Consider the following 22,663-nt stretch of genomic DNA (forward strand, 5'->3'; position numbering starts at 1 on the left):
AGAGCCTTGAGGAAGTAACCAGGGGGAGCTGAAGCGACTGCCACATCCTCTAATTCCCAGAAGAGGGTGGGGGTCACTCCCCGGACTTGTAGAGCAAGGCTCTGTGTAGAAGGAAGAGGCTGAGCAAATGTAACAGGAGCAGCACCAAGCAGTGGGCAGGCTTCCTGCCAGGACGAGCACCAAGCACAGGGCTGCAGTTTGGGCTCCTCCAAGGCAAACTGGTGTGAACCGCCACCGAGGCTGGTGCGAACCGCCACCGAGGCTGGTGCGAACCTCCACCGAGGCTGGTGTGAACTGCCACAGAGGCTGGTGTGAACCGTCACTGAGGCTGGTGTGAACCGCCACCGAGGCTGGTGTGAAATTGCCACCGCTGAGGCTGGTGTGAACCGCCACCGAGGCTGGTGCGAACCTCCACCGAGGCTGGTGTGAACCGCCACCGAGCCTGGTGCGAACCGCCACAGAGGCTGGTGTGAACCTCCACCGAGGCTGGTGTGAACCTCCACCGCGGCTGGTGTGAAATTGCCACTGCCGAGGCTGGTGCGAACTGCTGTCGAGACTGGTGTGAACCTCCACCGGGTCCCATCAAGGAAGCAAAGGGTTTTCCATGAGGCAGTGAGCCAATGGGAAAGAGTCAGGGCTTCCTCCTTTGCAAGGGCCTGGTGCAGTTTTGCAGAGAGATAGCCAGGGTCCTCTATGCAGCCTGACTCTCCACAAAGCTTACATGGAAAGTCAATGGACTCTCTACCTTGCTGCCAACTAAAAATAAAAAAATCTTACCCACGGTGAAAGAGGTGCCCATTTTTTGACTGTTGCAAGGATAGGGAGGCCAAGATGGCAGATCCAAATATCATCTCCTGAGCTCCTTGTGTCAAGCATCATGGAACCTAGGTCCCTCAACTGAACAAACACGAATAAAACAGACGAAGCTTCTTCCTACAGACCCACAGAACTCATAGAGTTAAGAAGCCACACCATGACTTCTGGAAGCAGAATGCAAGGGGCTTGGCACCATGCTCTTTCCTTGCCATCCGTGCCCCCTGAAGCTATAGCGGCCGCTCATTAAAAGCTCATTAGGAGCCCACAGCACACAAAGGTCCTGGGAGGAAGCAGTGTCCTGCCAAAGAGTGTGGCCCTGGAGAGGCCAGTGCCCCGTGTCAGGCAGGCCGAGCCAAGCTGCAGACAGGAGCTGGGTGACCAAGCAATAAGAGGCCAGGTATGGTCAGCAGACTCATGGGAACTGAGCTTGTCCCAGGACTCAGGAGTAGGTCCCAGCTCTGCTGGCAGACAGCAAAGAAACAGACAGACACTAACCCACACACTCTCCTCCCTTACCTGTAAGGAAACGGCTTAAATTCGAACTTTCTCCCTGGAGCCTCAGGGAGGAAGGGCAAGGGCTGTCTTGGGGTGGGAATAGGGAGAACCCAGACAACATCCGCTGTACCCGGCAGCTGAAAACACACATCATGCAAGCTCTGAGGATAGCCACCCCCTGTGAGGATGATGTGAGTAGAAAAGGGGACCATGAGTCCAGAAACAGCTCTTTGGGGGCCTAATGCCTGCCATGGGAACAGGGCAACTGGCATGTTCTTGGTGGGGCTATGGGACAGTGCTATGTCCCCTGGGTCCCTCTTCATCTTGGGGAGAAGCACCCCTCTCTCCTGTGCTAGCACTGGGTCCAGCACTGTTTCAACACCAATACAATTCCCTAGTGCCAAGGCACAGGGTTTCTGAGAATTTGCTGGCAAAGAGGTTTAGGGAAAGTTGGAACGGGTTACAAGCCCTGGGCTGCTTTCCGCAGCTCCCCCTCTGCCGCTCCAGGCCTTTCCTCCCGCATTAGGTTGGGGTAGCCGGCTGTTCCTTTTTCGACTTCCCCAGGATACTGTGACTTTTGATTTCTGCTTGATTAATATACAGCCAACAGACACTGTATTTAAGGAGGTTCTAATTCTCTCAGGTCACCAAACTCGGGAGCAGCAAAGCTGTGAGGAGCCAGCCCCGCAATAGATCAAACACCGGGACCTTCAAATCACTCCCTGGCCCAATTTTTCATTGCTGTTGCCGGCTGATAACCCTTCCAGCTGGAAGCCGATCTCCTTCCTTTTCTGGGGGTGGGCTCAGGGACTGCATGTGGATGTCTGTGGCAGAAGTCTTTCTGGCAGCCACGTGGCAAGGTGGAAGGACACAGTATTCCCTGCATCACCAAAGACAGACAGACAGACAGACAGATCCTGGGGTGCCTGCACCCTAGACTTCCTGGGCCAGACAAGGAATGTGTAAATGAACCTCTCTGATTGGCAGTAAGTGGGCAGGGGCTGGGCCTACAGATTGCCACAGTTTACCAAAACATCTTCCCAGACACTCCTGACCCTGCACCTTGCGACTGTTTCCTTGCTGTAGAGCCAAGTGTTCCCTTCTCTGACCCATTCTGAGCTCTCTGTCCTCTCTGGTACCCGGCTGAGCACACCGCAGTCCCCCATCCCTTTCCAGTTGCCTTCTAGTGTCTCCCAGAAAACAAATCATTGCTCTGCATAGCACTTGTGGGTTCACTTGCATGGTGAGGAGCAGGGGTAAAACTGCCCGGTGTGAACACTGCTTCTTCGGAAGCACCTTTTACAGACCCAGCCCCCGGTTGCAATTTTGGGAGAGACCACAGATCAGCACACACAGGAAGATTGCACCCAGCTTGTAAATTACGTCCCAGCCAGGGGCGGGGAATGCGCATGTTAACCAAGAACCTGGTGCAAAGTAACTCTCTTGAAGAACAGGCTTTTCGAGGATGGGGCTCTGATCAATTCTCTCTGCCACTGGCTTACCGCAGAAGCAGAAACATTGAGAGGAGCCTGGCTGTCCCTTTCCAGGTCCAATCCTGACTTCTGTTGTGGTTATTTTCTTCCCACCGAGCCCCACCGGACTACCTCTCTCTATCCGCTTAAAATATCATCTATAGATTTTCAAATTATTGCTACACTTTCCAAGAGAAGGCCATGGTGGTTAAAAATTAACAGCAAATTTATAGGAATTCCATATGGCAATTACAGAATTATAATGAAGTGGCTGCCACTTGGCCGAGTGTGGGTAATTGGAAAACCACGCTGGGAGACTAGAATCTTTATGGTATTGGGATTGTATTTTTGAGAGTAAATGCTGTGGAGAGGGTCAATGGGCCCTTGAGCTGGCCAAGTTCTTCTTTGTAGAAAAGGGTGGCCAATTCATTGTCCACTTGGAACCAATTTAGTGGGGGCATCATTTCCCTGGCACACGGATGCCACGGTGGTAGGTAGGTGTTTGGGCTAGAGGGATCTTGGGGCTGGCCAGATTGCTCTGGGGAAGACAGGAGGAAGGAAGGAACAGGGACCATTATCAGCATAGAAAACAAATTATGGCGTTTATGGCATCAGACCAAAAGCTGAGAAAAGGTGAAGTCCATGTTTTCCCAAGCCCGTAGGGAGCATCCCTGACAAAAGCAGAGTTTTGTTTGTTTGTTTGCTTGTTTTATGTTTTTTAAATGGTGAAGGTGTCACAGGGCACCTCCCCGAGTTCTCACGATAGCATCTATGGGCTTTGGGTGCATCCCTTAGGGTCCCAGTGACTAAGATGATGTACAAAGAGAATTCTAGGAGCTGGAGAGATGGCTCGGTACTTCAGATCACTGTCTGCTGTTTTAGATGATATGGTTTGGGTTTTCAGAATCAGCGCAGCAGCTCACAATTGCATTTAACTCCAGGCCCCGGGTAACCCAATGATGCCCTCTTCTGACTTTCGTGGGTACTGGGCATGCATGTGACACATGGGCACGTGCACACACCCACAGAAGCGCATGAGATAGCAGTCTTTAAAAACTAGACGTCTTCTTTGGAGAACAGAGGATTTTTCTGGAAGCCAGGGACAAACGTCAGACTTCAAGAATGTTCCCTTGGCCCCATGCAGTTTGACACGGGAGCCACTGGCTACTCTCAAAATGGCAGGACCTCAGCATCTTCCTCTGGAATCTGTGAGCATGTATGGGTGTGTGCACCCACATGCTCATATGCGTATGTATCCCACACACACATGTACACCAACAACGACTATCACCACCACCACCAAGGGCCATGATCCAAGTATGGAAAACAAAAGCTGTTATTTGAAGGACCAACCCAAGAATGAATAGAAACAATGTTTGCATCAGCTACACACGTCTGGAAATAGCAGGGAGGCTCTGGGGCTACATCAGGTGCACAGTAGATGTGATTTAAGCACTTCCTTTTTCTAATCTTTTTTTTTTCTTTTTTAATTGACAAGTTAGGATACACCTGGGCTGTTTGTATTATGCCTCAACCGAGTGACACAGGGCCTCAGTGTAGGCATGACACTTCTTTCGCTCCCTCTGCCCACTGATCTCACCATTACCAGTCTCAGCCACATCATTGGCAACCCCCAGAAGGACCGAACAACTAATTGAGCTCCTTCTCATGGCAGGGCCTGTGTTGGCAGCGTGTACCCCAAATCTTTTGGCCTCAAATCGCCCAGCCACAGGATTCACACCATCTACATCTGTCTCCATCCCTTGGGTTCTGTTTGCTTCTCTCAGTTCTGGTCTTTATGTCTTATCAAGGACCGCGGTGCAGACAGGGAAAAGTGTGTTTGCTAGGGCGGTGTGGCTTTCCATGTACACTGTATCTTCCTTCCCAGGACTTCGCTGGGACCCGGCACTTGCAGACTGCTGTGCCTTGGGGCTTGAGGTTGTGGCGATATCCCTACCGCTCCGCATTCCAGCAAACAGTGCTCATATGGGTGAGTTCCTCCGCATACAGCTCCCAGAGGGGCTTATTGAGTCTCCCCGAGTAGCATGTGAGGCCCTGAAAACTCTATTCCAGTGCCACAGAGCATGGAATAATTGCCACAATAACAATGCTTTGGGAAAATGGGATTCCAGGAACCAAGAGCATCTACAGCCTCATTCTGTATCCGAGATCCCTCTGGAAGCAAGTGGTGCTGTGTGTGCGAGCGTGCGTGTGATCTCACCATTTTCTTAGTAAAGAGTCTTAAATCCTGATCACCTAGGAGCCCCAAGACTTGGGGTTCAGGTTGTCCCAGCTCCTACCTGAAGGGTAGAGGGCAGAGATGAGTGGACCCTGTTGTTAAAGCTTAAGTGAGGGACTCAGCATTTTTATGCCCCCACCTTCCACCACACACCCGTGAGCTCCTCCCAGCCCCTTTCATCAGCTGGAAGGGGAGCCACTTCAGCCTGGATTCACACCTCCTTCTTCCTAGGACTCTGGGCAGGGGTTCCACACCTTGAGCTCCCCGCTTCCCGGCTTCTGTAAGAACAGGATCACAACCCTTCATACCAAGTGCTCACCCGTAGACGGCGACGCTGGCATGCAGTAATGTTCAGTTACTCGTGTTAATTAATTCAGCAAATATATATCGAGTGCCTCTCGGTGCCAGGCTTTGTTCTGGGTCCCTCCTCTTTGCAGAGGGTAAATGGCACAGCCAACGGAACCTCCTTCTCTTCTACCTGGCCAGACTGAATTCATTCTGTTCGTCTTCAGGGCTCTGTATAGATAGTACAGTTAACTCTCAATTATCTATGCAAATGGAGTGGAACATTCCACTGATAATCCGGAAAGAGCAGAGAGTCCACAAATAATTCTTATTTGAATTTGGAATGCATTATGCTTATTTTTGTGTTGGATTTACCTTCCTAATTACTGTTTCGTTCTGGCTTTTGCTCAAACTGGTTTGCACTCTCAGGATCTAGGCTGCTAGGTGGGGAGGGGTGTATCCAACACACGCCAGGAAGAATCTAGCCCGGACCCTATGTCCTACCCAACTTCAGAGCACATGGGCAGCAGGAGTGGGCACTGGGGACCCTTCATGACAGTCACTCACATGGTTGATTCAAGGCTCTGCCCAAGTGGTGGCTGTGGATAGGTGGCCAGCGCAGAGAAGCAATGCTGGATTCTAGGGCAAAGGGCAGTGCCAGGGCTGGATGTGCAGCCCTGCCTTGCAGATATTTGCTTTCTGTCTTTTTGCTTCTCTCCCCATGTCCTCCCGTCTTCCCATGAGGCTGTGTGAACATCACTCTCTACCCCTTCTCTCCTAAGTACGCCTGCCTGGACCAAACCAGCAAACAGGCACTCCTTTCTCCAGATATATCTTCTATGAATCCAGGGGGTTGGGAGTACTTGTCTCTCCTCTAGAGAAAGGAGCTGCTATGGCCAGAGGCTTGTATCCAGACAGGTTGCTCCTTTTATGGAGTGACACCTGATTTTCCCTTGCAGAGCAGAGAGACAAAAAGAGAAAATGCCACCTGGTCAGATTTCCATGTTTGTCAGGAGGGGCCTGAAATGAAGTAAAACACCAAGGCCTGTGTTCTTCCCCGGCTGGCTCACACGGGGATCTTCAGGCCTGGAAGGGATCCTGCCTTAAGACCAAACAAGCAAGGGAACAGCTACTCATGACTTGGGCAAATGCTTTGGGGATTCTAAGAACCTTTGGAGCATCTCCTCCTGGGTCAGCAGGTGCTGGGGCTGCCATCCTGGAAATGACACTTGGCCATTCTCTACATGGCCCCAGATCATGATTGCTTCTGCGGAGTCCCTCTGCCCTCACAGGAATTGATGCTTCAGGCCCATGAGTAGACAGCAAGTCGTGCCTAGGAAGGAGATGCACTCAGGAAAGACCCTCCCAGCACTGAGCTTGAGTGTTACCAGCTCATGGAGGTATGTTTACATATGTGACCTTGGTATGGTTCACATAACCCCGTGAGACAGACAGGTATTTGGGAACTGATGTCTCAGAAGTAGAGGAACTTTCCAGAACTCACTGTCCAGACCTCTGGTCGCTATGGTATAATTTTTTGTTTTGGAGACCATCCTGACTTTGAGGTTTCCACTGCTTAGTCTACAGTTTCCCAGTGGCAGACTACATGTAAAGATGTTGAATATGCAATGTTGGAATCAGCCCACGATAAAGCAGTGAGACTTTGAGAGGCTGACAAGACAGTAAAGGAAGGCAAAGTCAGAGTGGAAAAGGCCACTGGGAAAGGAAACTGGTACCCATGTTGCAACTGAGCTTTGGCCACTCTGGAGCCTCAATGTTCCTTAGCTCTCCCTCATCTCGGGGCCTCGGCCGCAGGTGGAGAGGTTGATTCAAATAAGGTTGTCTGGGGCTCCGTCATTCCCCCGCATGTCACTATATAGCGTGAACTTCAGGTTAGAGCGCTCTCTCCAAGCAGAGAAGTGAGCTTGACTATGACTGGAGTAAGAGGGAAGGCCAGCCATCTGGATGGCCCGAACCCAACAGTAGCCTTAGAGAATCTCGTGACCTCTGCGGTGGGAACAGACGACCTTCAACAGACTGGTTTGGTTCAAGTTCAGGAAGTAATTACATGTGCTCATAAATAAGTCTCTAAAGCTTTAATTAAACTGAAATAAAAGCGAGGCTTCAATCTCTCCATCTCCTGAACCACATTTCCAAGGGCCCAATCATCACATGCGGCTGTGGCTGACGGAAAAAACACTGCCACCGTTGCAGAAGGTTCTAGTACTCAACGCTGCTCCCAAGCTTAGCAAGGAGGCACACACCCTTCCCAGCTGCTGTCCAAGGCCCAAGGAACAAAATGACAGATAGCCAGAGCAAAGTGCACGAGCCATAAACAAAGTGGCCTCAAGGTTTTGTCCAAGCTGTCAGGATGCAGAGAAGGAGAAGGAAGAATAAAAGCCCCTGGGGGAACAGCAAGCCTGAAGCTCTACACTTTGCCATAGTCACCCCCAGGAATCAGAAGAACAGCCCCCTGGAAGCTTCCAAAGCCCCTGGTCCATTGACCGGCATAGTCCTCCTCATCCATGCCATGTGGCTGTCACATAAAACCTAAAAGGATTAGAAGAAAAGACTCACAAGACCCACAGACAGAGACAAGTTAGGAGCCACCTCAGAAAAGAGGGAAGGGCAGAAGTGCAAACAAAAGACGGCGGTTGGCCAGAAGAAGCTGGGGACTCCATACCAGCTAGCCTCTTGTAGGCCAGGGCAGGGCTGTGGGGGTGGACCTTGGCAGGCTAGGTCTCAAGGTTTCACGGACCACGTCCATGGGGATTCACTGAAGCCAAGAGAGCTTTGCAGGGCTGGCAGAGGCCCATGTCTGAACTCAATCATAAAAGCAAAAGGGAACATTGCACACTGGGCAAATCTTTGCTGGGGAAGGAGATAAAACCTAGCGGGAAGAACAACCTGATGGGTGGGTCTGATATCTCTGACCCCTCCAGTCTCCAGCACACTATGTTGGGTCACATGGGGAGACCGGGGCGAGAGGAAAACAAATCCCCACCTCCACTTTCTGCATCCAGGTTAGTGGGGCTGGCCAAATCATTTCACTCAGGATGAGGTCAGCTTATCCTGACTCTTCATTGGTCTCGACACACCCTGTATCACTCTGATGTTCCCAAGTCCCCTTCCTCTTATCAGCTCCTGATGTATTTGCCTTTTGAGCATGATTCCCCCCAACACACAAGCAAAAGTGATGTGTAAGATTGTTTAATCCGTTTAAATTGAAAGCTGCGCAATGCGGAGGTTTAGAGACTATCCGTACCAACCCATGCTCCCTAGAGTACTTGGAACTGGTCACCTTTAACGGGAAATGTGGGGGAAATGCAGCAGATGAGAGGGAGAAATGGGAAAAACGGGAAATAATACCAAGAGCCTACCAAGAATACAAGTACTGTGTGTGCACGTTGTGTGCACTTAACACGCGCCACACAGATGATCTCAGGTCTTTGTTACTGTCCCTGGTGCTGAAGCCGCAACATGAGAAGGACTTTGACTGCTGTCCACGGTACTGAAACGGTTCACGGGCTGCAGATCCCTAGCGCAGACAGTGCCGGGGGAGCTAATGGCGCTGTTCCTGGTGCTGAACCACACCTCCCTTGCTGCTGTCCTCGGTTCTGAAAGTTTCTGCCTAGTGGGGCTCACTTCCCGACTTTAGGGTGTCCCTTAATCTACTCTTCTTACAGGGGCACTCTCATAATTTCTGTCCCCATCTCTCCCTCACTTCCCCACTTGCCGAGTCCTGTGCTATTTTTTATAATTACTATGAACTCTCCTGTCCACCGCTGTTGGAGGTAGCCTGCCCACCCTCTACACTCTGTTCCGGTTAAGTGTTCTCTGCCCTTCCCACATGCCTCTTTTTTTCCACACTCTCATGACACCACTGGGACTGTGGGGGAGAATGATGGGGAGCCTGGGGCAGGCTTAGCAAACTTCACTCAAAGTTGCCTCCACCTCCCTGGCTCCTCTCTGAGTCCTTCCTCCTCTGCAGTAGACAGCCTGAATGCTCCACTTTAAACTGACACCACCACCCCCTCCTCTCCATGCCTCATTCAGAGCTGTCACAGACCCTGGGTGATGACACATGTCTCTAGAAGATCAGCAGTCAGTCAGTCCCAGGAGAATGCTCTTGGTCTTCTGGTTGTTCCCTGAAGTAACGACAAGGGTTTCCTGGTGTGGGGGTGGAGTGGAGCAGGATCTAGACTGGTAAGGTTCTGGATGAAGAAACTCACACACTGAGACAGGTGGCTCTTAAGAACGGCATACTATGCAGTAGCCTCTTCTTCCCTAAAACGAAGGAGACACTCGGGGACCAGACCAGGAAAGCAGATCTAAGACCACTGTGGAACTGTGTCCAGTAGCCTTCTCCTGGTTTAGGGTACAGGGATCTGTTTATAAGTCCCCCAGAGGCAAGTGGTGGTCCACTGACCTGAGATTCTCACCACCCTTCTTAAGGCTTCTAAATCAAAGCTGTCCAGGAGCATGGTCCTTCTCATCACCACGCCTGTAACTGTTACAGCGTGTTATAGCTGTGGCCTCACAAACTGCCAGGTACCCCAACATGCCCCTCTTCCCAATTACTGGCCAACCATGATGCCTTCACCTTCCAGGGCTTGCTATGCCCATATCGGTCACCAGTAATGAGCCCTTAGCTGCTCACTGCCTCAAACCTGAAAGAGAAATGCTGGCGCTGGGACATGGCCCAGGCTCAGGGGTCCCCAGCTCCAGGCAGAGATCAGTCACACCAGAAAAGAAAAACACAAGGAATCTATGATGCATATTTCCAGAGATCAGGGGTCAGGAGGTGAGTGGACATTGGAGCTGAGGAGGAGAGACAGAAAAAAAATGACTGGCACAGAGGAGTCTGCACAACTTAGGTCTAATATTCGGTGTTATGGGGAGGCAGTGCTCATGACTCCCTGGGGCACACCCAGTGGTGGGGAAAACTAGAGATGCTGATGCCATCTTGGCAGACTATTAAAGGAAGGTTAGGAAAGCTGTTCTCCAGGGCACAGAGACTTGCTTTTGCAAACTCACCCGAGATAGCCCAATTTGAACCCACATGCCAGACACCCCCGGCATCTGACTCCATGCTAACTGCACCCCAGCCTTTGCTGAGGCAGTTGGAGCCTAACAGGCCCTCATCTAAACATGACATCTCTCACTTTCTACCCTGGAGCTTCAGGACAGGCTACTGGGCTGGTGGGTGGTCAGAGTGTACTAACGACTGGTGACACATATAGTTGTCACACCCCCTGGAAGGTAAGGGTGCTGGGTCATTGGAAAGGGCAGGTGTGGCACCAGGCACTTTGTGGAATTTAACGGTTTAGAGACACTGTGATGGTAGACTGTGGAGCTGGATGACTTTGGCTAATGGATTTAGAAATCTGGAGAAAAAAAATGATGACAGTCTCCAGTTAATGGACCATCACTGGCAGCCCCAGCGACATTCCCAAAGCAAACCGCAAGGCTTACATGATACACACCAGCAGGGGCCAGGGACCTTGAGGCTGGAGTGGGAAGAAAGAAGATACAGTCAGATGAGAGAAATGATTGACATGGGGAGTCTCCCATGACTTGGGTCTAATGCTCTGCATCACAAAGGAGCCAGACCGCCTAGTTGCTTGGAGCAGACTTGGTAGGGAGCAGAGCTAGAGATGCTGGAGCTGACTCACGAGACCATCAAGAATAGGTGGGGACTTAGAGTGGAACAAGAGACCTCTACCCATGGCCACGTCCCACGAGGGTCAGAAGATGTGTCCTTCTAAGGTGGTAAGAAGCACACTGGTAAGATGCCAAGGTGTTAGCTCAGCTCTGTAGTGGACGCTTTCTGGGGGCCAAGGCCTTGCCACCAGCTGGATCTCTTTGCTGCCAGCCAGGTAGACCAGATTCAGGACCAGACACCAGGTGGTTATATGCAACTCTGAAAGACAGGTGGGAGAAAACAGCTCTGGATCACCAGAAACCTTAAGGTTAGCTCTGTGGCTAACAGAACATGGTGCTGCTGAGGAAGAGATGTGTAGGCTGAGGGTAAGGCGTTGCCTGAGCCGCATAAATGGCGGAGGCACCAGGCACTAGCCAGTTCAGTGTCTGACACTACCAGCCCAGTGCAGAGCTGCAGGGCCTGACTCCGTCCCTGGCCAGCCCAGTTCACAGAGACACAGACTGAAAGATGGACAGACCTCTGCAAAGGCAATGTGGTTTTAATGGTAGCCCCTGTCTTTCTCTCTGCAGGGCCTGGATATACCTTCCAGAGAATTGTGTCCTGAAAAGAGAGAGATAGGGCACCCAGAGTTTTTGCAGACATTGGGATATGTGACCCAAACTGAAAACCATTCTGGAAAAAGTGACAGCTCACTACAGCCATTGGTGTAGGGAGAGAGAGCCACACAGAGGACCCAGGACTCTGACCTGAGTCCATTTTGGAGCAATCCTGACAGGCTCACGGACCTACATGAAGGTAGGTAATGGAAGCGCTGGGAAGATGCATGGCTTGCCATATCTGAAGTATGAAGAGCCAGATGCTTTCTAGGTCAGTGTTTCCCAACTTTCTTGACACTGTGACCCCCAACCACGAAATGATTTTATGACTACCTCATAGTTGTAATTTTGCTTCTGTCATGAATTGTAATACAAATATTCGATGTATGACTCCCACAGCATCTTCTTGCCATAAAGGCTGAAACCTTTACCATCAGTAACCTCTTTAGATGTTGGAGGCAATGCACATAAACATAGGGACACTGCTTTGGCTTGGAGTCCATTAAGGCAACCAGTTCTACATAGATTATAGGGCGAGAGAAGGCTCTTGTAGCAGGTCCCAGATGCTGCAGGCAGTGGGAATTTCCCAGTGGTTTGGGAGATGACGATGTATCCCAGACACTTCTCTGCAAGACAGTGAATTCCGGAGGGGACCGAGGTGGGCTGACCCCTTACAGGCTCTGTGATGTGCTGGACATGACACATGGGTCCTCTCCTCCTCCTCCTCCCCTTCGCCTTCCTTCTGACTGCATGTAGAAACTGAAAGAACCTGTTCTCTCTCGGCCCCATGAGGCTGTGGCCACTTTAGTTCAAGAGTAGACCCGGACCATTTCTGTGTCCTCACTCAGTGGGGAAACAGCTGCTCTCTCAGTCTTCCATCATCAAATGTCCCCACAGTCCTTCCCAGAACCCCTGATGCCCTGTGTCCTTTGTCGCACACTAACTCAACCACACTTGATGTGGATTTTCTCTTTTCCAGATCTCCCAATACCCTTTCCTTTCCAGCCTTCATCTTCCTCTTTGGGGGAAATTCCAGACCATGCAGCCAACAAGACTTGAAACTTGATTTGCTATGCCAAGGGAGAAAAACAGGAGCCTGTGAGCACCCTCTTCTTGCCTGCCTCTCTAATCAGATTTATTAACCATCTTGAACATTGCTTGGGTTAAAGGTACTTCTGCTTAATAGCATAATTAGCAGGTACTTCTGAGTTTAGAAAACAGGAAGAGTTGAGGATCATCAGCCAAGCTCCAACCATTTTGTTGGACTCAAGGGTCTGCAATTAGCAAGAACACAGAATCCTTCTCACATGGTACTTGATGCTGGCTCTCAGGCCTCAGGTGTCTCTCTGTTCAGCATCTGCTCCATGGCCTGGAGTTGGATTTAGGAGCTCAGGCAGATTAATGGTCTGGGTACGGATCTTGTTCACCAGTCTAGGACTGTTCCATCTCCACTCAGGCCTGACCCTGCACAGAACATGTGTCCCTTCTGAAATACAACTTGGGGACTTCCTAGCCTATTCCTTGTGGCCAAGATAGAGCTGAGTCATCAGGCTGACTGGCTGTAATGTCACCACACTGGTCAAGATCTGAGACAGGACACTGAAGAGGCTTTCTTTACAGAATCCCCTGCTCCCTCCCAGCCATGGTTTCTGAGCCAGGCTGTCCCTGGTAGTGGGACATCTTCTCAGGTCAAAGTTGCCCTGTGGGGAGTCCTTTCCTCAGAAAGGAAGTGATGCTTGGTGAGTGGCTGGCTTTCTCCAGCTGGTTCCTTCAGGATATATATATTCATTATGCTTCTGGCTTCCTTGTGGAAATGTGGGTATTAATCAGGTAGACCTTAGTAGCCTTGGGTGCAGGCACCTGCCTGGCTGGAGCATACCCTGGGGAGGTGACACCCTGGGGAGGTGACAACACCTGAGTCAAGATTATCCCAATGAGTGTTCTTAAGATCAGGGCCTCTCAGCCCCCTGGCCCCATCTTCTCTGAAAGTGCCGTTGCTTTGTTTTGCTCTCTCTTGCTCTCTGTCCTGTCTTGGTTCCTGGAATGATTCACAGATCCATCCCTCAGGGGTCACTTGTGATTACTTAAGTCATGGGCAGGTCTCTCTGTTATCCAACACCGTCCCCTCTGACTGTGTTTGAGCATTTGCCTAGTGACTATGCATCTCTCTTCTCACTGGTCTGTAACCTCCTGGGGGACAGGACAAGACTTTTATTGTGGTCATATCTCCAAGGAGATGCTTGCTGAATCAAACTGAACCCCACTGGAATATACAAACTACTTCAGAGTGCAATATCATCTCACTACAGGCTGGCCCCTCTGATTTCCCCATCTGAGGACATACTGCCTTCCTCTGCCTTCCCCTCCTATTTTCCTCCTTCAACATGTTCCCCCTCTTCCTCCTTTTCCTCTTTCTTTTTGTTCACTTCCTCATTCCCACCCATCCCTTCCTCCTGTGCAAAGCTAGGTCTTCTTACCCTCAGTGCCCCCACACAAATATTTGCACACAGAAAATGCTCAAGAAAAACAAGTGGAGAAGGGCTGGAGGGATGGCTCAGTGGTTAAGAACACTGACTGCTCTCCCAGAGGTCCTGAGTTCAAATCCCAGCAACCACATGGTGGCTCACAACCATCTATAATGGGATCTGATGCCCTCTTCTGGTGTGTCTGAAGACAACTACAGTGTGCTCATATACAAAATAAATATTAAACACAGACACACACACACACACACACAAATGGAGACAGAGACAAGCAGAGGTGCAAAGCTCACATCTGCCACCAAAGGTGACAGCCACCTATCTGTGTGTGTGTGTGGGGGGGGTGCCTCAAGGCAGAGACTGGGACAAACCAAGGTGTTTGTGCCTGGCTAAGGGCCCCAGAGCACATGGAAAGAGACTAAGTCTGGGCTTCTTTCCGGGTAACTGAACGAACAGCAATGGGCAAAAGTGTGGGATCTAAGAGACAGACTGCTACCCCTCCCCTCCCTCTCTCTCTTTCCTAAAGGCTTGTTTCCCCTTTTCTCTCCCTCCCCCTCCTCCTTTGTTCAAGTGCTGCACCACTGAGCTAAACCCCAGCCCTTATTTAGTGTTTGACATAGGATCTTACAAATTTGGGCTGGCCTTGAATTCTTAATCATCCCCCTGCCTCAGCCTCTGGGATGACAGGTGTGCTCCCCCACACCCAGTCAGACGATTCTTTTGCTAATTAGACAATCTTTCTCCAGCTTTTCTTAGCTAGACCCCTGGCATCCTCATGCTCAGGATACGGGCGTCTGCTTCCCGCCCCTCCCCCCGCACCTGTAATTATAGGGTCTTTCTAGCTGTAATCAGTGCCCTACTTTCTCTTGATCGTGTTCCAGGTACCTTCAGCGGTGTGGTCTTCCACCCTCAGGTCCAGGCCGCTGTGTAAGTAGCTTAACCATTACCTGGCTGCATGGAATGTTTGTGGTTTCTCCTGCCTTAAATATCTTGATACTTTAAGCGTCCTTCTCCATTCAGAATTAGCCTCTGAACTAACGGCCCAGGAGTGGGATTATGGAGTCAGAGGGGTCGCGATGGGTATAGTTATGTTCTGCCAGGGTGTCCTTCAAAACGGTGGAACTCTATAGGTGCACGGAAGGGTCCACCTGCTTGCTGATTGTGTATCTAGTGCTTGGGTTGGTGGCATGTTGTGAGCACAGACTGGGACTCAGTCACAGCTTCCCAACACTGGCAGGGTGCCAGTGTCAGAGGCTGGCTCTCCCTTCTCAGAACCCCATGGTTCAGTCCCGGCCAGTGCACCCGGGGCTGTGAAGAGAAGATGGAAAAACAGGCTTCTTGTCAGGCAGAGAACCCAAACATGGGCAGAGGAGGATCAGGGGCCTGAGATCTAGTAGGGTGGAGGGCTGGCACCTCTGTCCCTGGGAGAAACAGAGCCTGAACCGAGGTGTTCCTTCCAGCATTCCCAGCCTGCTCTTCTGACCCCGCAGATGGACGCTGGCACTCATCAAACCTCCAGTCTCGCCTATTCACCCTCCAGAACCCAAGCAGGATGTGCCAAGCTGGACCTGCTGACAAGCCATGGCGGCGGCGGCGGCGGTGGAGGCAGGAAGGTAAACAAACACTCCTTAACCCCAGCTTCCTCCCATAAGAACATTCCAGATTATAACAAGCTGACCCTTGCTTCAGCGGAGTAGCTGGGGCTGGCTACTGGCTCTGCCCAGGGCATGGGTTGTACCTGTCTTGCCTCCAGCTCTCAGAGACCTTATCTACCACCTACCAACAGCATCTCCTTCCCAGAGCCAGATCCAAAGGATGTGGCTATAAGTGGTCTGACCTAAGACATCCAGGCTCTGGCTTGTTACTTATTGTTTTTGGCACCTCTGTTGGCCACTCACCTTGTCCCTGGGGCATAGGGAGGGGTGCTTGGTCTCAGGGATTCTCCCTTTTGGCCCAGGAAGTTCTGGATGGCCCAGGTTTCTTCCACAACCTGGAGACTCCCAGGGCCACAGAAAATACCTGTCCCCTGTTCCCTGATACTTTCTCTGCACCAGTCCGGCTGCCTCCAAGGGACTGATCAACACCAAAGCAATGGGCCCCGACTCAGCGCCCTCACCATGCCAGAGAGAAGACTGAAGAGATACCTAGAATGAAGGGACAAGATCTCTTTTCCAGGACTGTCTTCAGACCCCAGACCCCTTCGGGGCTGTTTATGCTCATCCCCCCATCTGCCAACACCCTGGCATTCTCTTCCCCTCCTGCATCTGGCTCCTTGCTCTGTCCTAGCTAGATCCCCCTTCCTGTGGAACCCATGGCCTTTGCCTTCAGGAGTCAAGCCTCACCTTCTGGCCCCCTGCTCTGTGATTGGTTTTCAAAGCCATCTGGTTCTTTCATGAGAAAATTTCCAAACCACAGTCCTTCCTTCCCTCAGGGTGTCAGCCACTTCGCTACAGTGGCTTGGTTGGTACAAATCACCAGTTGGAATCACTGGTTGTTTCCAGACTCCAAGTTGTTTCCCTTCTGGGCAGAATGAGGAAAGGAGGTAGCTGGGAGGGTGGGGGTGGGCAGTCTGTGAAAATTTCAAAGCAACCAGCCAGAGGCAGCCCCTCCCTTGGCCCCCAGGTGTCCTTGCCACTCTCTTGGGACTCAGAAATGGTGTCATCTCAGCTGGACAGGGGTAGGCCTATAATGGTATTTCTTGTAGCTAGGCTCTGGTTGTTCAAACAATGGGTTCTTGTACCCCTGGGATGTCTCATGAGAACTGTCAAATACCATCACTGTTAATGTACCTTTAGTTCCAGAGGTGACAACTTGCCCCCCCAAACTGTCCCCTTGTTGTTCCTGCCAGAGGCTGTCAACCAAAAGGCTCCAGCCCCTGTGACTAGCTGGGCTCCATGCCTCCCAGGGTCTAGTCTTACTCTCATGGCCACTGGCCGCTCTTTAATCACTTGAGTGTCAGGCTTGGTTTTCCGTGTCTGTCTTTAGGCTGCTACCTGACAGAGAGCACCCACCTCTCCAGAGGTGAGGGGAGGAAAACAGGAAACAGTGATGATTTATTGCCGGTGCCTGCGAACACTTCTGCTTCCAATTTTAAGTCAAATTCAGCCTTAGTTGTGAAGACCATGTTGGAACAACAGGTCCTTGCTTTGGCTGGAGAGAAGGCTGGAGACCAGGGTGGTAGGGAACAGGATCCACTCTCCCCTGAGAGATGCCAGCGGCGAGGGATGAGACCAGAAGATGTTGCTGCTGGTTCTGGTCAGGAGAGGCAGGACCACGTGAGACAGACAGGCTTGTGGAGGAAGCAGGGTGGGGCTGTGGTAGCTACCAGGTTAGAGTCCAGAGAGGGGCAATCTAGACCTATGGGTAGAATTTCCTGATCTCTGTGGGCGGTTGTCAGAGAAGCCCAGGAGATGTAGAGTAGAGGGAGAAGGACCCCAGTAAAGTGGCCCCAGGAAACAGCTGCTAAGTCTTCATTATCAGGGTTTTAAAATGCAGACAGGATATTCGCATTTAAACGGCTTCCATTACTCCAGGGTAAACTTTTAAAAACATAATATTTATAGCTACCCTGTTTGCTCTTTATCTCTCTTGCAATTACTGCTAATTCGAAGGTGCTTTCCTCTGGTATCTCTACCCACTGCCAGCCACTTCTGAAGCCACCCCCTGTCCGCCACCAGAAGAGGCTGGAGGCTCTCCACTGCCTTCCCTGTGCACAGACAGGAGGAGTGCCGTTCTCTCACACCAGGGTTCACATGCTATGCCCGGACACAGGCTCTCACAAGCTATGCTGAGCCCTGTGGTTCCTGGTCTTAGCTCTACAGAGCTCCCTGGATGTCTGAAATCCCAAGTCCCAGCCTTACCCAAGGCTGAGCAATGTGCAGACGGTGAGGAGGAGCCTTGGTCTGCTCCAGGCTGCAGCCCAACCAATAGTAAAGTTATCCTCATCCTCGCAGGACCATGCCTGGTAGGAGGTGGCTCTAGGAGGTCACATAGCAGGCTCAACTACTGCCTATGCCTAACAACAGGCCACCAATACTCCAGGTTTTTTTTTTTTTTTCCTCCTTACATTCTACAGGTTGCTGCCAAGCCCCGCCCCTTTTCCAAACCAATACTGAAAAAAACTAAACCTCCTGCCCTCAAAGGTGTTCCCAGTCTAGGGGTACCCAGCACCCACACACCAGAGGCACGAATGGAGACACACTGAACTCAAAAGATGATTGGGAGTGGGCACCAGACACGCAGGAGGTGAGGTGGGAGGAGAATGTTCTGGACACAGGTTCCAGATGAGAATGTGCCACTGTCTGAGCTGGTGTGTGGGTGCTGGAGCTGGAAGCTCTGGCTCTTTTCAGCCTTGCTTTCCCTATTGCCCAACGGCGAAACCAAGCAGGCCCAGACATGAAGCAGCAGAGCTGACCAGCACAGGGACTTCAACTTAGCCGGAGGACAATGTGGCTGCCTGGGTGTCTTAGGCATGTGGTCCACTTGAGGACAGGATTTCCGCCCCAAGGGATAAAGAGAGAATGCACAGAGAGCATTTGGGGTCAGTGGGCTGTGGACATCTGGAGAACACAGGGTGGAGGCAGATTGGTGGAAGGAGAGACAGGGCACAGGGAGAAATGCCTGAGCCCATCATGGTCCCCAAAGGGAGAAAGGTGGGGTCTCTAGTGGATGAGAGCACAGGTGTCCCAGCAGAATCCAGGTAAGCCAGAAAGCAGAATGCTACCTTATTGCCAGTCTCCCCATCACACTGAGTATGTCACGTGCTGAGCACCCTGCATCCTCAATCAGACTTCGTGTCGGTACTAACGTCATCTAACAGACGAACAACACAAGGCTCAGAGAGGTCTAGTGACTCACTCAGTGTCACACAGCTGCTGACTGGCAGGGAAAGACCCTTGTTCAACCCCACGGTACAAAGCAATGGTACAATATCTATAGTTGGGTGGCACGTCCACTCTGATCTTCTGCCTGTCTTCCTTGGTGCGAGCCCTCCTGCAGGAGACTCCAGGTCTCCAAAGATGGGGATGCTACCAAAGCATGCAGAAGACTGTCCAATGGAAGACCTTCCCCACAAAGCACCTGGGAGCTTCTGCACCCTCCTGTACCAGGGAACTGCCACCACCATGCTGAGTGAGGTACCACAGGCTAGATCCCTTCCCGGCACCCATGGCTACCTATTCAGAACCTTCACTCATCTTTGTGTACGTCACACATGGGGCAGGAATTGTCACACTGTCAACTTTAAAATGGGAACAGCAATGCTTCCCCTGATACTCTTAAAAACTTGCTCCCATTGGGTAGGAAGACACTTTCACCAGGTGACCTGAGCCACAGGGAAGCCAGGGATGGAAGAGCCGGACAGGAGCAGGTGTTATATGTAGCAGTACTGCACTGATACTCTGCTTGGGCCCCATCCTGATTTATTCTGTCCATCTGTCCCTCCATCTGTCAATTCATCTATCTGCCCATCCATCCATCCATCCACCCATCCATCTGTCCATCCATTTGTATGTCTGTCTGTCCATCCACCCATCAGTATGTCTGTCCACCTGTCCAACCGTCCACCCACCCACTTACCCACCCATCCATCCAACCATCCATCCAACCATCCAGCCAACCATTTATCCACCCATCCATCCAACCATCCATCCACCCACCCACCCACCCCACCATCCATCCATCCATCCATCCATCCATCCATCCATCCATCCATCCACCCACCCACCCCACCATCCATCCATCCATCCATCCATCCATCTATCCATCCATCCATCTATCCATCCATCCATTTGTCTGTCTGTCTGTCCATCTATTCATCTGTCCGTTTATTCATCATTCATTCTTTTGGGTTTCTAGAGCCCTATCCAAGCAGAGACACAACATGACAGCAGGAATAAGAATTGGATAAAACCTAGTCAGGGTTGTTTGGAGCCCTTGGTGGAGGGAATGAAGGAGTGGCAGTCAGAAGAACTTCCTGAAGGTAGGGACACCTATGCCAAAGTCACCGTGTCTCCCTGCCTGAGAGCTCCCTCTGAAGGAAGGTGGTGTCAGTTAGAATAGGGATGAGGGGGAGGGATAGAAGTCACAGTCATAGTCCTGGAACAGCTTAGAGCCTTGAGAGCTATTGGGTGGGACAAGATCCCAGAGGTGAAGAGGGAGGAATCTGGTCCTCATTCACAGTTAGACTGCAGTCAGGCAGACAGAGCTGGGGCAGGGAGGAGAGGTGAGGGACAGGAGAGGCAGCAGTGGAGAGGAGGACGTTCCAGCCTATGGTCCAGCGTGGGCCAGAGCTGGGGAGCTGGGCTCAGCAAGTCACGCTGACTCCTCAAGAGCTTGTGGTCTGTGAACATGGGATAAAGGAAAGTCTGGTCATTGGGGACATGGGTAGCATCTAGGGAGACAGGTGGGAGAGTTGTGTTGAAGTCAGCTGTATAACAGAGGGTCTGGGGAGGAAGCTGCAGTATTCAGTGACCTTTCCTACACTGGGTTTGGCTGAGGTTGCTCAGGGAGACAGGAAGTGACCAGGTCTTCTACTTTGCAAGGCTCCCAGTACCAGACTGAGGGTGGAGCCATGTGCAGCAGGAAGCTGAGGAGGGAGACTTTTCCGATCAGGATCCACCCCTGTCCTAAAATAGCCTGGGCATTTCAGTGAGGGAACACTTAGCACGTTCCCCACCGCCTGGCTGAGGGTATGCAAGGATAGAGAACCCTGACTGGGGCGGAGGGTCCCGGGAGTAGCATCCAGCTAAGCCAGGCCAGCCTGAGGTTGAGTGTTAAGATAACACAGAACCCTTCCCAGGGTTTCCCAGGCAGCCGGGGGCAGCATCCTGTGAATGGACCCCAGCATTAGTGAGATATCCTCTGCCCCTCCCTCTAAAGCCAAGGGGGGGCACCTGCTTACTGTCCAGGCATGCTCAGGGCTATCCTGTCTTCAGGGCTAGTTGGTGGGCGTCTGAGAATAGCCTCGAAGTGGGTAAGAGCTCCCTCCACAAAAGACATTCTCAGCAGAATCATTAAACTTCGTTCGGGTGGGATAACTCCAGGGACCCAGACACACCCTGGTGCTGATTCTGCCCCAAGTGAAATGCCATCATCAGTGCTAGGAGGAGGGCAGTCCTGGTGTCCCCATCGGTGAGGCTGACCACAGCAGCAGACTCCTGGGAGCCACTGTGAGGTCCTTCCTGCAGCTGCCATAGCCCTCGCTGATCTGCCACCCCATAATACTCTCTGGCCAAAAGGCACGGGGCCAAGCAAGAGAGGAGGAGAGGGTGGATGCTGAGTGAGGTCTCTTTCCTTCTCCGGGGCTGACCTCCCAGGTTTCTGGGCTCAGAGAGCTGGGGTGCTGGTGTGGGATTCATAATGTTCCCGTGATTCCTTTCAGACCTTGTTTCCCTATCTGTTGGTGTCCCTCAAAGGTGGGGGCAGTACGGTGAGTGGGAATGGCTGGCTGGGGATAAAATGTGTGCCCCATCTGAAGTTTAGGATGGGGTTTGCCATAGGTTCTTTTGAAGGCCAAGCGAGGAGGGTACCCAGGGATCGGTAAGGTACTGCAACCTACCTCTGTGGGGCACTTCTAGAGACTGCTGGCTTCTGAGACAGCCAGTGCTTTCTGTCTGGGGATCTCCTGACCCCAGCACCCCTGCCTGCACTTGGGCTCGGGGAGGCTGGAACAGATTATGAGACGCTCGGCCGGGGAGGTATGTAAGAGTATACATGTATGTACTATGATGGGAGGTATGTAAGAGTATACATGTATGTACTATGATTCCCCTTATTTCAACCCCAGACCTGCCCTGGAGCAAAGAAAACAACACAGCCGTTCACGCTTGGTACATACCCAAAAATACATCATTTCGGAACCCTGGCTCCTGGGGAGGCAGGAAGAAGACCCAACTAGGGGAAGGGTGGCTAGGTAGGTAGTGGTAAGAGCTCCGTCCCTCTCTGGTGCAGTTTCGCCGTTCCCCTACAGCTGTTTTAGGAAGTCCAGGTCCTGATCTGTCCTTCTGGTCCCCTCTTCCCTCTCGGCAGCTCAGCCTCACTGTCTGTCCCCAGGCTGTGCAGCTCTGAGCCTGCTCCGGGCTCACTATCAGGTCATTGAAGGTCTTGCCTGGCTTTGCCTGTACTGGTCACTCCTGCTGTCTGGCCCTCTGCTGAGAGCCAGCATGGCTCAGATCTAAGATTGACACATGGCAGACCCCAGGGGTGCTCCCACACTAGGGCATCTTGAGGATTCTGGAGTAGGGACTATCCAGGAGGAGATTTTGTTTTAGGTTAGGAAGTGCGGATAAAGGGTGGTTGGTTTTAGTGGAGGCTGTCTGCATGCAGAAGTTAATCCAAACTCTGGGGTAAGCTTACCACCACCCTCTAGAAAACTGCCTGGTAGACTGGGGGCCATCTGTCAAAGTGAGCAACACAAGTATCTTTTCTAAAGATCTTGAATGCACACCTGGAAGGTCCAGAAACATGGCTATACATAGCTTGTTCACACCTGCATCATTACACGTGACTCCATGCACACCTGCATACACACAAAACCTGCTGATGGCTCCATGCGTATCAGCACACATACAGTCTCTGCATGGGACTCCATGCACATCTTCGAATACACACAGTCC

Source organism: Micromys minutus (genome assembly GCF_963924665.1).
Source record: "Micromys minutus genome assembly, chromosome: 10".
Taxonomy (NCBI): domain Eukaryota; kingdom Metazoa; phylum Chordata; class Mammalia; order Rodentia; family Muridae; genus Micromys; species Micromys minutus.